We start from the raw sequence: 12,059 nt of genomic DNA, 5'->3' as shown, positions 1-12,059 counted from the left end.
AGTGCAGCAGAAAATCCAGTTTTCAGGACATTTGAAGAAATATTCCAAAATGCCCAAAGCGATAAAAATCAAAAAATTGGTGCAGAAAATATCCATTCTGGCATGTCAGTCACTTTTGATCACTACCCACAGGTAAATGCTAATGAACAAAACTGTCAGAGCTACTGCTTTTCCTCACATTCCCAAAACGACAGTCCTCTTTATGATACACAGCAGACACCTACATTTGCAAGTGCTGAAATTGGACAATTCAACTTTGTTGCTGAGATTGAACCTTGCTGTACTTTTACACAATTAGGAGATAACAAGTCCTACCTTTTCCACACAGCAATGATAGCAAGGAAGAAACATACAGCATTGCTACAACATATTACTCTTTGCTCATCCTTAGATTAACTGAAGAAACACAGGCTCTGTGTTGTACACTCTTTCTCATCCCACCTACTGAAGTCTACTGACATTTATAGTCTCTACCAGAGTCTTTGTACAGACATCATGGATCAGTGATAGTCTTTGTCTTTGACATCAAAAGCAAACATAAACTCTCTGAGGAAGGGAATGCTAATATTTAATTTGATAGCTATTGCAAATTCTTGTCATTGCTGTAAAAGAAACCATAACTGCTAAAGCACCAAGAACCAAGGGGCTGACTGTAGGTTCACACAGAGAAAAATTCTAAGTGACTCAAAAATACAGTACATAAAACTGGTCTGAGTATATACATTGTGTTACAAAGGAATCTGCAGCTATTTTCTGAGAAGAATTTTATGGTTTTTCCCAGCCATTTGTGTTCTTGCACCACCCTTGTTCTTTTTTCCATGGCAACCCAGTGTTTGCTGCAGTCACTAAATTCTTACCAGAGAAGAACAGCCATTATAGCCATAATAACTCATACCAGTTAAAGATTTACTTCTCCTACCTCTTAAATTTTAAGGAAAATATTTCAGCGGGAAGAACATGCTCAAATGCATCTTATACCTTTCCATCCCCTTCACAATAACCTACAGAAATGAGTCCTCTCATCTGTGGTACAACTCCTCTCTGAGGGCATACAGGCCAGAGCCAGTTGACAGAGTACGAAGATGGCAGATCAGCATCAAACCCTCTTGAACAGATTACAACATTTAGTTCCTTGCCCTGGAGCCCAGTTTCATCTATGCTGTGCCTCTACATCCAAATACAATCATTATGCTGGCTTATCATGAAAGAGTTCCCACATGCAACAAAAACTGTAAGCAACCCAAATTTGCCTCTACCACCTAAAATATAAAATCGGATTTGCATCTCAAAGCTCAGGGTTCAAATCAAGTTAGGGAAAAAGAAAGTATTTCTCCCCATTCCCAAACTGTTTCAGAACATTGTCTTAGAACAATACTAGTTTTAAAATAAATTAATCTTGTAGCTAGAAAAAAAGCCTTGCAAGTCTTTTTTCATATATTTAAAAGTCCAGGTGAATGGCTGCTTTCTAAAAGAAGTTTTCTCAAAGGTGGAGGGGGCAGGAGCAGAAAACATGCAACTTACTCTGTGAACTTCCAAGTTTGTAATTATAATGTCTCAAAACAGGAATATAGGAGAGTTCAGCTGCATTAATGCTCTGTATACTCCTTACTTATGTTAACAAAGAATTGCAGAATGTCTTAGGACCTAAATCATCATGGTAAAAAATAGATAAATGATAAACTGAAACATTGCTGATTGTGAAACAGATTGACCGTGCTGAGATATGATACAATGTTCAATTTATCACAGAAAAGGCTTTCAGGAGACCAACAGTGGCTGAATCCTATGTAACTATTGACTTTGGTTTGGGTTATTTAATGAGGAAAATGTTATAGTAAGTCTGCTGGCACCTCTTTATCAGGAAAGGACTTTGAAATAGATACCTAAAGACAGACTAATAGTTTTTTGTTTAAAATACTTAGGAATCAAAGCACAGTGCATACAAGTATGTCACATAGAAAAATGTCCTGAGCACCCTTCAGTTGCTGCTTAGAAACGTTTTCAAAGAAAGACTGAATTCTGCTTAGCTTACGCATGTATAATTCCAGAAACCTCATTGAATACCCTTAGCATGTACAATTTTACAATGCTACTATTCAATGCCTGTTTCTTAACCATATATGTATTTCTGAATATAAACAGGTGATTGCAGCTCATTTTATAGTAATAAAACATGGAACATTGATGCTTGTATTGTTTGTCTGTACATAAAAATAGTCCAAAGCTTAGTTATTTGAAATAGAAGCATCTTACTCTTAGTTTGATTTACCTTGAAAGTATTCCTGTTAAGTGTCTCTGACTAATTCCAGGTGGGGATAGGGTCTTGGAGTTCTACGCAAAAGCAATTTTTCTCATGAAAGGACTGCACAATTAATTAAGTCTTGAAATATTTCCATCATCTGGATGTTGTATGTTTTCTTATCTCTGTGGTAAGGATGAGTAATTTCAAGCACAGACGAACTCACTGAATTTCACGCAGCAAATTGCAAGTAGTGGCAGAATCACATCTGAGGGATTTTTAGCTTCTAGCACTTGCTTGACCTCATTGTCCCTTTCAAGTACATTTACCTGTAAAATGGCCGTTTGAGGCAGAGGAAGTTGAAAGGGCTTATAATACATCTCCAAGGGTCTTCAGTGTCCTATATAGCAAAGCTGTCTTCACTCATTATAGTGCAGATATCCACCTGGATTCCTTTCAGTAACGTGTTTCTCCTATGTATTCCACAAATGGAAGTTGTACCTAAACCACAACATCTCTTCTAAGATGTGTGTGAATGGAGAGTTCTGTAAAACATCAGATGCCTGAAGGGTTCTAAGAGGCTTTAAAAACAGCAAACACATACTTTACAAAAATAGTTTTTCAATGAAAGGTGACTGAAAAGGAAATATGAGGACTGGGAGATTTCAATTACCTTCAACGAAAATAAATATCCCCTAGTTGTAATCCTCAGAGTTTAGTTAGAAAATAATAAAATACAAATAATAAAAGAATAGTGGTATGGTACAAACCAGTGCTTATGCTTAATATTTCACACTAATATGGAAAATTTTACTTATTGTATAGCTCCCCTATGATTCCCAGTGTATAAATTATTGTCACTCCTCTCTAGCAGTTGTTTACCAGTCTGCTGGTGAAGAATCCATCCCTAAATTTGAATACTTTTGGATTTCCTCAGCCAAAATCAGCTGGGCTAGTCTTCCCAATTTTAATAAGTATTTTATACTAACCCAGATTATTTTCCCTAAAATGTTTCAGGAAATGCTTATAAACACTCCTTTGCATATCAACATGAGGTAGGCAGGCAAGCAGAAAGGACCACGATTCCATTTATTATGTAAAATAAATGGATTTGCACAGTGTAAGTAGGTGCTAGCCTACCAGCCTCTGTTGTCAGGAGACTATCCTTAGTTCCATAACTGAGAATTTTCATTGTTTCATTGGGTTATTATTTGATTAATAAAATTTTGATAAGAGTACCAAAAAATCCAGAACATTGCTAGAAAATGGAATAATGGAATTCAAAGACAGTAAAAGGCAAAACCAGAAAAAATAATATCTCGCATTACTTCATCTCTTTCTTTGCTTCAGTAGGTCTTTAAATTTATGTAAGTCTAGATACCTTGGAAAATAAAGCATGAAGCAGAAGGTAATTCCCTCAAAAGCAGAACATTTTAGAAAATTGTTAAAACAATGTATTTGATGACACAGTAGCACTTAATACTTTAACATCCATTAATGACATTAATTTAATTTAAAATAAGTCATTAATTATTAGTGTGCTAGCATTGCACAGGAATAGGAGGCAAAAATATTATGTAGAAAAATTTTTCAGTGGACCTTAGAAACAGGCTATTCTCTCTGTAAGTAGGTATATTCTTCTGCTGAAGTTACCAGGACAGAAATACTTGCTGCAAAACTAATTTGCATAGGAAACTTGCACTATTTTCACCAGGTGTGAATGGTAAAGTATACTCATGTACTAGTCTAGCTTACGTGGTGATGTGTATACTCTGAACCTGTACCACTATAATATGTTCATTTTCTTAATCATAAGAACTAATGAAAATCCGTTCTGATTTTTTTTTTGCAATATACCAACTGTATTGAAATGTACTTTGGTTACAGCCTAAGGCAGTTAACCCTCACTCAGAGTTTGTTTCAATCCAAATACTGTCTTACTCTCCCAGTAAATTCAGCCAGTGTCATCCTTAATAATCATCACAGTGATTTCACAGTCATGTGGAACAGGGAAGGATGTGACTGACAGTTGTCCAGAAGCATTTTTAAGGGCAGTATTTCTTAACTTTAGTCCAAAGTGTACTTGACTTTCCTGAAAATATCCAAAGGCCACACCCTGTAATTAATGCCAACCAAAACCACTGTCATTATGATTTCCACTAATTTAACCAAATAATGTTTAAGCGAAATTTGCAATAATTGTTTGCTGTTGTTCTTTTTGATAGTGTGGGGGGAAGTGTGCATATTGCAATGACTTTTTCACCCACCTTGTGATATCAGATGGGTCATTAGCAGTTCACTGATTGAGGGCATCTTTCTGTTTCTCACTTGGCAATTCTATCTGGTCTGCATACAAGGACTTCAAGCATACTTTCCTCTGGAAGTCATCAAATTTCTGCAGTCAATCACCTTTCCCTGGTGTAACAGTGAACCGTGGGTTGTGAGGCTGATCAAGAGACTACGTTTAAAAACACAACCCTAATCTAAGCACAACTGCCACAGCAGATAAAATTAAATGTTTCTTCATCATCATTACAAAGACAATTAATCTAGGAAAAGAGTAATCCAAGTCAGACCTAAAATTGTGCTGCGCAAAGTACTGTCTCACCAGATGAGCAACATGGGGAGAATGGGAAAGCCATATAAAACACTCACTAAAACATCAATAAATCTAAATAAAAACTTCCTCTCATTGCAGGAAGGAGGAAAGTTCTCTTATTATGTTCAGCATAAGGTGTTTTCTGCTTTATTTCTTTTAGGGAGTAGGTACAGGTCTCTGCAATTCTGATTCTCTCTGCTTCTGATATAAATGCATACCACTCAGTAACCAACAAACTACTGGACAAGATACTTCTTGTTAACAACCTGGATATCAAATTTCCAGTAAGAACAGCTGTCAGGACAAGATCCTTCACCATCTAAGTGTATTAACTAAGTGAAAAAGAGCAGTGTCTCTGTAAACAACTTAATATATGTGGAACAAATTAATATGTCTGAGAAAACAGCTTTGGTTAAAAGGATTTTCAACATAATTCTTTACTTTTAGTGTATCAGATGAAAGTAAACTACAGAGATTCATTCCCCCACTTAAAAACTGATGGTATTTTGCTCTTGGGGACTATCCTTTCATTTTTGATGGAGCCTTTCTAACTATTTTGGCATCATTAAAAGAGCCTTGTAATGGGAAAAAATATTTTTTTCCTTCTCAAAATACAGTGAGGACATATACATGAGTGATCACTATGTTTTTTTAAGTAGAAATCCTTTTTATTATACAATAGAGCAGTGATACAAGGCTAGGACCTTGAGGAAGAACTCACTCAAATCCATACTTCAGTTAGCATCAATATTAAATAGGGCTTAATGTGCAGCTGTTTCTTTCAGCTTTAATTTAATTTTATTTTGGTTAGAACAGACACTCTACAGTTGTAACCCCAAAATGCCATCTTTAATTATTCTCTGTTCATATTTTTTCTATTGTGGATGCCCAATTTCAACTCAGCACCTTTGCAGTTTCAGAGAAGCCACAGCACAAACCACCCCCCTCTCCTTTTTCTCTCTCTCTTTTGTCCAGTCCCAGAATTCAGGGCAGCTTTGGAATGAGCTGACATGCAAAAGAGTAATTATCCTTCAGTCTGAATGAGGAATTAAGACATCAGTGGAAGACTGGAAATCTAGCATTAGCTTAACCATCAATTTGTGCCCCTGCACAAGACCCAGCTGTAACACATGAAGATTATGCTATCCATTATGATATCCATTAGTGCTTTAGTTGTGCTGATTGACAGCCAAATCTTTTGTGATTCAGTTGATGTTTGGTATGCACAGATAGAAAATGATTACTTTGACATTCTTATTAATTGATTTAATGTTATTTAAAATGTTGGTTTGTAAAAAATAAAAGGCAGAAAAAAAGGCAGAAAAGGCAAAGAATCCTGAGTATAGTAAAATCTTTTGTGTGTCATTTGAAGTGACATATGTATGGGGTTGGTTGGTGGAGAGTTTTTTTAACATTTTCTAATTACTCTATTCTTTCCTGAGTGAGTGAATGTTTAAATTTTCTTTGAAGAATCAAACCCTTTATTTTACTGCTCTTAAGTTTTTCTGGCTCATGGTAACTGTTGACAATTGTTTGCTTGAGACATCAGCCCCAAGACACCTTATAACTATATACTAAGTGATGCCACAGATATCAGGAAGAGCACTTACTGCTCTGAAAACTGAAGTTGGTTAATGATTGTTGGGAATAATAAATGTTCTGAAAGAAGAAAGGTGCAAGTAGCTCTGCTTAAAAAGTATGCTGCATTTCAACAGCTTCCAACATTACACAAAAACACATATGCAATTATTATATTGTCTGGGCAGTTTCTGGGATGGTGTATTCAGAGTACTTGTAATAAGCCCCAATCAGACATGTGAATCAGTATTATTCAAGAGTTTCTTTCCATCAACGAAAGAAAACCCAGCAAGAACTTCTCATGCTAAATCCAGACTGCTGTAGGTTCCTAAGTAGCAAAAATTGTAAAACAAAGGGAGTTGTCAAATTATAAGAGAAGCAAACCTTAGTCCTATCCTCAAACGTGTATCTATTTGATGCCAGTGGGACAAAGGTTTTATCTGAGATATTTTTACCTCTGTGCAGGTGGACAAAATGTCATAGCAGTGTGACAACACAGACCTTCTCCATAGTTATAGGTATCAACTGAAAACACTTGAAAAAACATAAACTGTTCAGCCAAGAAACATTTAATTATATCCTTTAGCCACCAATTCTAATTTGTTTGCTAATGAGTACAGGTTGATAATGGACTTTTTTGTGTAAAAAAGCAAGTCAAGGGAAATTAATGTAGCACATGCCTTGCAGTGGTACTCAAGAGAATGAGATGGAATTTCAATGCTTTAGTTTGACAGTCACAAATACCTTAGAGTTTTCTGGTTTATGTATCATCCAATATGTCTTTACAGTACTTTTCTGGAAACTTTAAATACTTATGCATTTTCTTGCAGTTAGAGTGATATATTTATAAAAATATTTTTGGGGTTTTTCATTGTTTTTTTTTTCTTCTTCTTCTTCTTTTTAATACGTCTGTGGCTTATTATCCTATTGCTGACTTCCTCATATATAAAACTGCAGATTTTGCAGTTTGCTTGCTCTATTTCATGTGTTAACATTATCTAAAAATTATTTGGTATTACAAGAGGTTTTTTTGGATTTTTTCCTTTGTTTTAATTTTTTAAATAAGATCTGCTGATACACCATTATGCTGTTTCACTATGAATGCATATATCGGCCTTTTAGTTGATATTTTATGAGCTTCAAAAGGAAAAAAGAAAAAAGAAGTTTCACGTTATCTATTTAGCTGCCACACAGATACAGGGAAGCATTAACACATAGCTACAGCACTTTACATAAAATAAATTTTAAAAATAAAATACAGCACCACTGTTGTTATATAGCTGCTAACAATTTTTTCTTCAGGAGGTTGAGGTTTATATTATAACGAAATAGGCCATAATGAAAATGAAAGTGCTTACCCTGCAGCAGTCAAAGAAAGAAGCAATGTCCTGGAGACACCTTATGCATATTCAGGTATTTCCTTAACAATAATAGCTAGAAGAAACGCAACTATATAAAAGGTTCAATACATATTTTTCAGAAAATCAGCATTCAGCAGATCTGATTCCAAGTTGAAGACGTGGTTTCTTACCAGGGAGATTCTTAATCATGTATACATCATATCATAAATACAATAACAGTTCAGGTCCATTTCCAGAGAAGACTGAAAAGAACCCATGCATTAATAAATGTATGGCTTTGGTATTCTATTGTAATTAATAGTGACTGTTAAGCCTAGGTCAGGAAGTCTAGAAACCTTTTGGTTGTTACATTAGGCAGCAGAGACTGTGTTTTGTTAGACAGGAAGCTGAAAAACAGAAAAGGCATGGTTCATGTCCTACACACAGAAAACTTCCCTCCCTATTAATTGTCACTTGAACGAGCAACATTTCAATCCTTACTACACAGCAACTTCATCAAGCTTTTAATCTGCAGAAAATTAATGCCTGAGAACACAGTGAGTTTTTATGTATGCATATAAAACTCAAGATGCTGTAGTGATGAAGAACATATAAATGACTGGGTATATTAATTTTCTGTGTGTCCTGCATGTCCTAATAGTAAGCAATACTCATATTTTTCCACACACAGCTGTTTTGCTCATCGCTGTGTGGCTGATGAACAACTCCCAGCTAGATTTTTATCAGGTTATACATAACTGATGAAATCCAAGCAGTTTCAGTCTAAATTAACTGAAAGATTTGTAATTAAATGTACAACCCAAGATGACTGGTATTAGGTAACAATGGGTTAACACCCAAGGCCTTGGAAAATACCCTGAAGGGCACAGTGTGAAGGAAAAAACCCTCACCCAACTTCCAGTTCATGGGCTGACTGGGATTTAGGGGCATGTCCTCTTCTAAGAGGATCTTTACTATTTCCGTGGCTTCCTCTCTTTCACAGTGTCTTGCTTTCCCTGGTCACCCCAAGGTTAAAACTAAAGTGTTACAAACAGCATGTAGCAAGAGCTAAAACCAACAGCAGAACAGAAATTTCAAAGCAGTTGTTTCATCTAACTGAGAACATTAAAGGTTTCTGCTCAAAGGGAAAGGCCTTATTTCAGTGGGAGGGTCACAACTAGTGAGCATACCAGACAGCATAGTGATGGCATATGGAGCATTTTAATTCTGGGTCATTGGATTCAAATCTGACCTAGCTTTTAGTAGCCAGTAGTAATTACCATCTGTTGACTATTAGTGGAGATATGAATAAGTCCTCTGTCTAAATCCTAGTAAAATTATTCCCTTTCACAGATAGACAGTATTCCAGATTTGTTTGGCATGCCTCCACCTTTTTGTCCCCCTGCAGGATAGACACATCTCAAGAAATCAGCTCTTTTCCACAGAATTGGACCCTACAGGAAGAATTCAGGGTTATTAGGAGGGATGTGTGCACTGGTGCTTGTTGTGCGGTACCTGTTGTGCAGAAAAGGGGAAATGCTCATGCTCCAGGGCTGCCAGTCTGGCCACCTTTTATACAGTCAGAAATATTAAAGCTAGAGAGGAGAATGAAAACCATCTCATCAAACCTCACAGCACAATAATCAAATGAGATCTACAATCTTCAATACTGTTTTGAGCTATAGCATTCCTATGCTGTGCTCTTTTACTCCACTGATCCAAGATATTATTGATAGAACAATACTTTTCTAGGTAAGTTGATAAACAAAATAATGTTACCATTGACAACCTGTGCCTTCTTTTGAGTCTGAATTTCTTCAACTGAAGCTTTCAACTAGGTCATTTGGTATCAAGAACCAAATATCAACAGAGATCTCTTTATAAGGTAGGTAGTACATGCCATGATCAACTCCACTGAGTTTTAGCTTCTAAAGACAAGTGTCTTTCAAAGTTCAAAGCCTTCTTGTGTGCTTTGGAAAGAATTTTAACAATACAGAGAAAATTTTCAACTTTTATTCTGAAGACAGCTGGCATTTATATTGTTATAATCAGAGAAAAAGGCATCTCCTTACTTTATGCCTCCTGCCTTTCTTTGTAGAGCTGTTATGTCAGTATCTTAGTATCAGTGCATTAGAAATTTATTTCACATCTTTAAATCCTTTATGATGTTGTAATTCATGTTGCAAGGCATGCAACAGTCTTAATTCATAGATACCTTATTTTTAATTTAGCCTCTTTAATATTCATCAAATGAGGTCCCAGCATGAAGAAATCCAAATGTATAGACTTCCTCCATTACTTTTAACCATTTCTTTGTCACATGAATCCTACTGGGATTATGGCTTTTCAAAAGAAAAAGTGGCTTTTCAGTGGCAATAGACATCTGGATATTAGTGCTAGTCCCTTCTTTTGCTCACTGTCCTCCTAGAAAAAATTACATCTACTTATTTTAAAATACTAACTTCAAAATGGCAGGGGAAAAAAAAGGCCTACAAATATTTCTTTGTGAAAGAAAGTTTTCTCCTTCCCCTTAATTCTTCATCTCTACAACTCTCAAGCAAACCGCAGCAAATATTCTTGCCTTCATGCTTTAATTCTTTCCATTCAACATAGTTATGAGCTATCTACACCATATCACACAGAATCTCTTTTAAAACTCATGCTACTAAACTCTAGACATACCTAACAGCCCAAATTATTTCTATGTGGTCCAAAAGCAGACTTTGCCTCTGAGGTGGCTCTCAAGAGATTCTATGGGTTGTGAAGGCTTGTGTAGGTAAAAGGTCTCCTCTAGCACCAGGGCAGAGAAGGGTAAGTGTCTTGGAAAGTGAAGTGACCAAAACCATCAGCCCTATAGAGAAAAGATTCACGACTACCAATTCCAGATCCTGGTAGCTCCCCCAGCCCATCCTACAGATGCATGCAGAAAAAAATAAGTACTTCTGTGTCTATTCCAGGACCACCATCTCATTAAAGGCAGACCAACTTGTGCTTGCCTGTCGTCTCCTTCAGGTGTTTTCATCCCTTACAGACCCTTCCCTCAGCAAGTCTCTGGGCATCTCCAACCTAGTGCATCACCCAGAAGACAGGTCCATCCACCACACATTTTCCCCACTCCCTCCTTCCAGTTCCCTATCATGTAAGGGCACAACTGTAGTTTGACGTAAAAGCTTCTTTCTTCTTTCCTAGATCAAGCGCTATCTTTCCACAGTCTTCTAGTTCCACAGGCAACTGAGAGTCTTAATATCATCACAAGAATTTTCCTCCTCTTTATGTCCCTGCTGAAGCCGTTGATGATCTCTTAATCAAGGTAATTTGTGTCATGGCTTCCAGTCATCAGCATGATTTTTACCACGCTGTTCAGACTCCTATCAGCCCTCTGTGTGATCAATGTTTTTATTGCTTCAGCAAAACACTATGCACACTTTCTGTCCTTTTGCCCTCTGCTGAATGTCTTGTCTGCTGTTCTTAATGTCAGGAATGTTGAATTCATAAAAATTGTTTTTAAAAAGGGAAAAATATCCCATGCCCTATGAATGTTGATGCTGAGTGTTCCTGAAAAAGGCTGATGTGCTCTTCTAAGTGATACCTTTTAACCATCAAATATTTTCTCACATATTAAATTACCTCTGTGCTTGCTTTCATGTTATTTTGGAGACATGGTAGCTTTGAAGTGTTTTAAAAGACATGCTTTTATGTGTTGCAGTATTAAAAATTCAATGCTTTAAAGGGTGAGGAGCTTTCTGAAAACTGTCTGGGGGCTTTGGGGGTGTTTGTGTTTATGGCAATTGTTCCTGTCAATGTGTAATGACAGCTAAGTATTTTCTCCAGTGACTTTCACAACCAGAATCAATCAGGTAGCAGCATGAATACACAGCAGTACATACTCAGACATAAATTGATTTACAGGGTCATTACTCTTCTCACTAACTTAAGGGACCAGCTCCTGTTAGTGACACCAGGAGATGCTTGACATTCAACTGCTCATAAAATAATAAGACAAAGAAACAAGACTGAATCTTTCAAACTGCTCCTAGCAGCAAGTGGAAAATTACATTTAAAGCTAAGCTAATATAACAATTCAAGATTCTGGGGTGACCCTGATAAAATAGCACAAATAATCTATCTGGAGCATGAACTGTAGAATTAAACTTTCAATGGTCTACAACTACCATGAAATTATTTCACATTTATGTGTATCTGAAAGAAAATCTTTAGGAATAAAAAAGCAATTCCTTAGGGGAAACATTCTAATGATGTGTTGCTTATATAAAATAGCAAATTCCATTAAAATTTGCATATA

The sequence above is a fragment of the Aphelocoma coerulescens genome, chromosome 4 (assembly GCF_041296385.1).
Source record: "Aphelocoma coerulescens isolate FSJ_1873_10779 chromosome 4, UR_Acoe_1.0, whole genome shotgun sequence".
Taxonomy (NCBI): domain Eukaryota; kingdom Metazoa; phylum Chordata; class Aves; order Passeriformes; family Corvidae; genus Aphelocoma; species Aphelocoma coerulescens.
The sequence above is the reverse complement of the archived record's forward strand: the minus strand, read 5'-3'. Positions refer to the sequence as shown.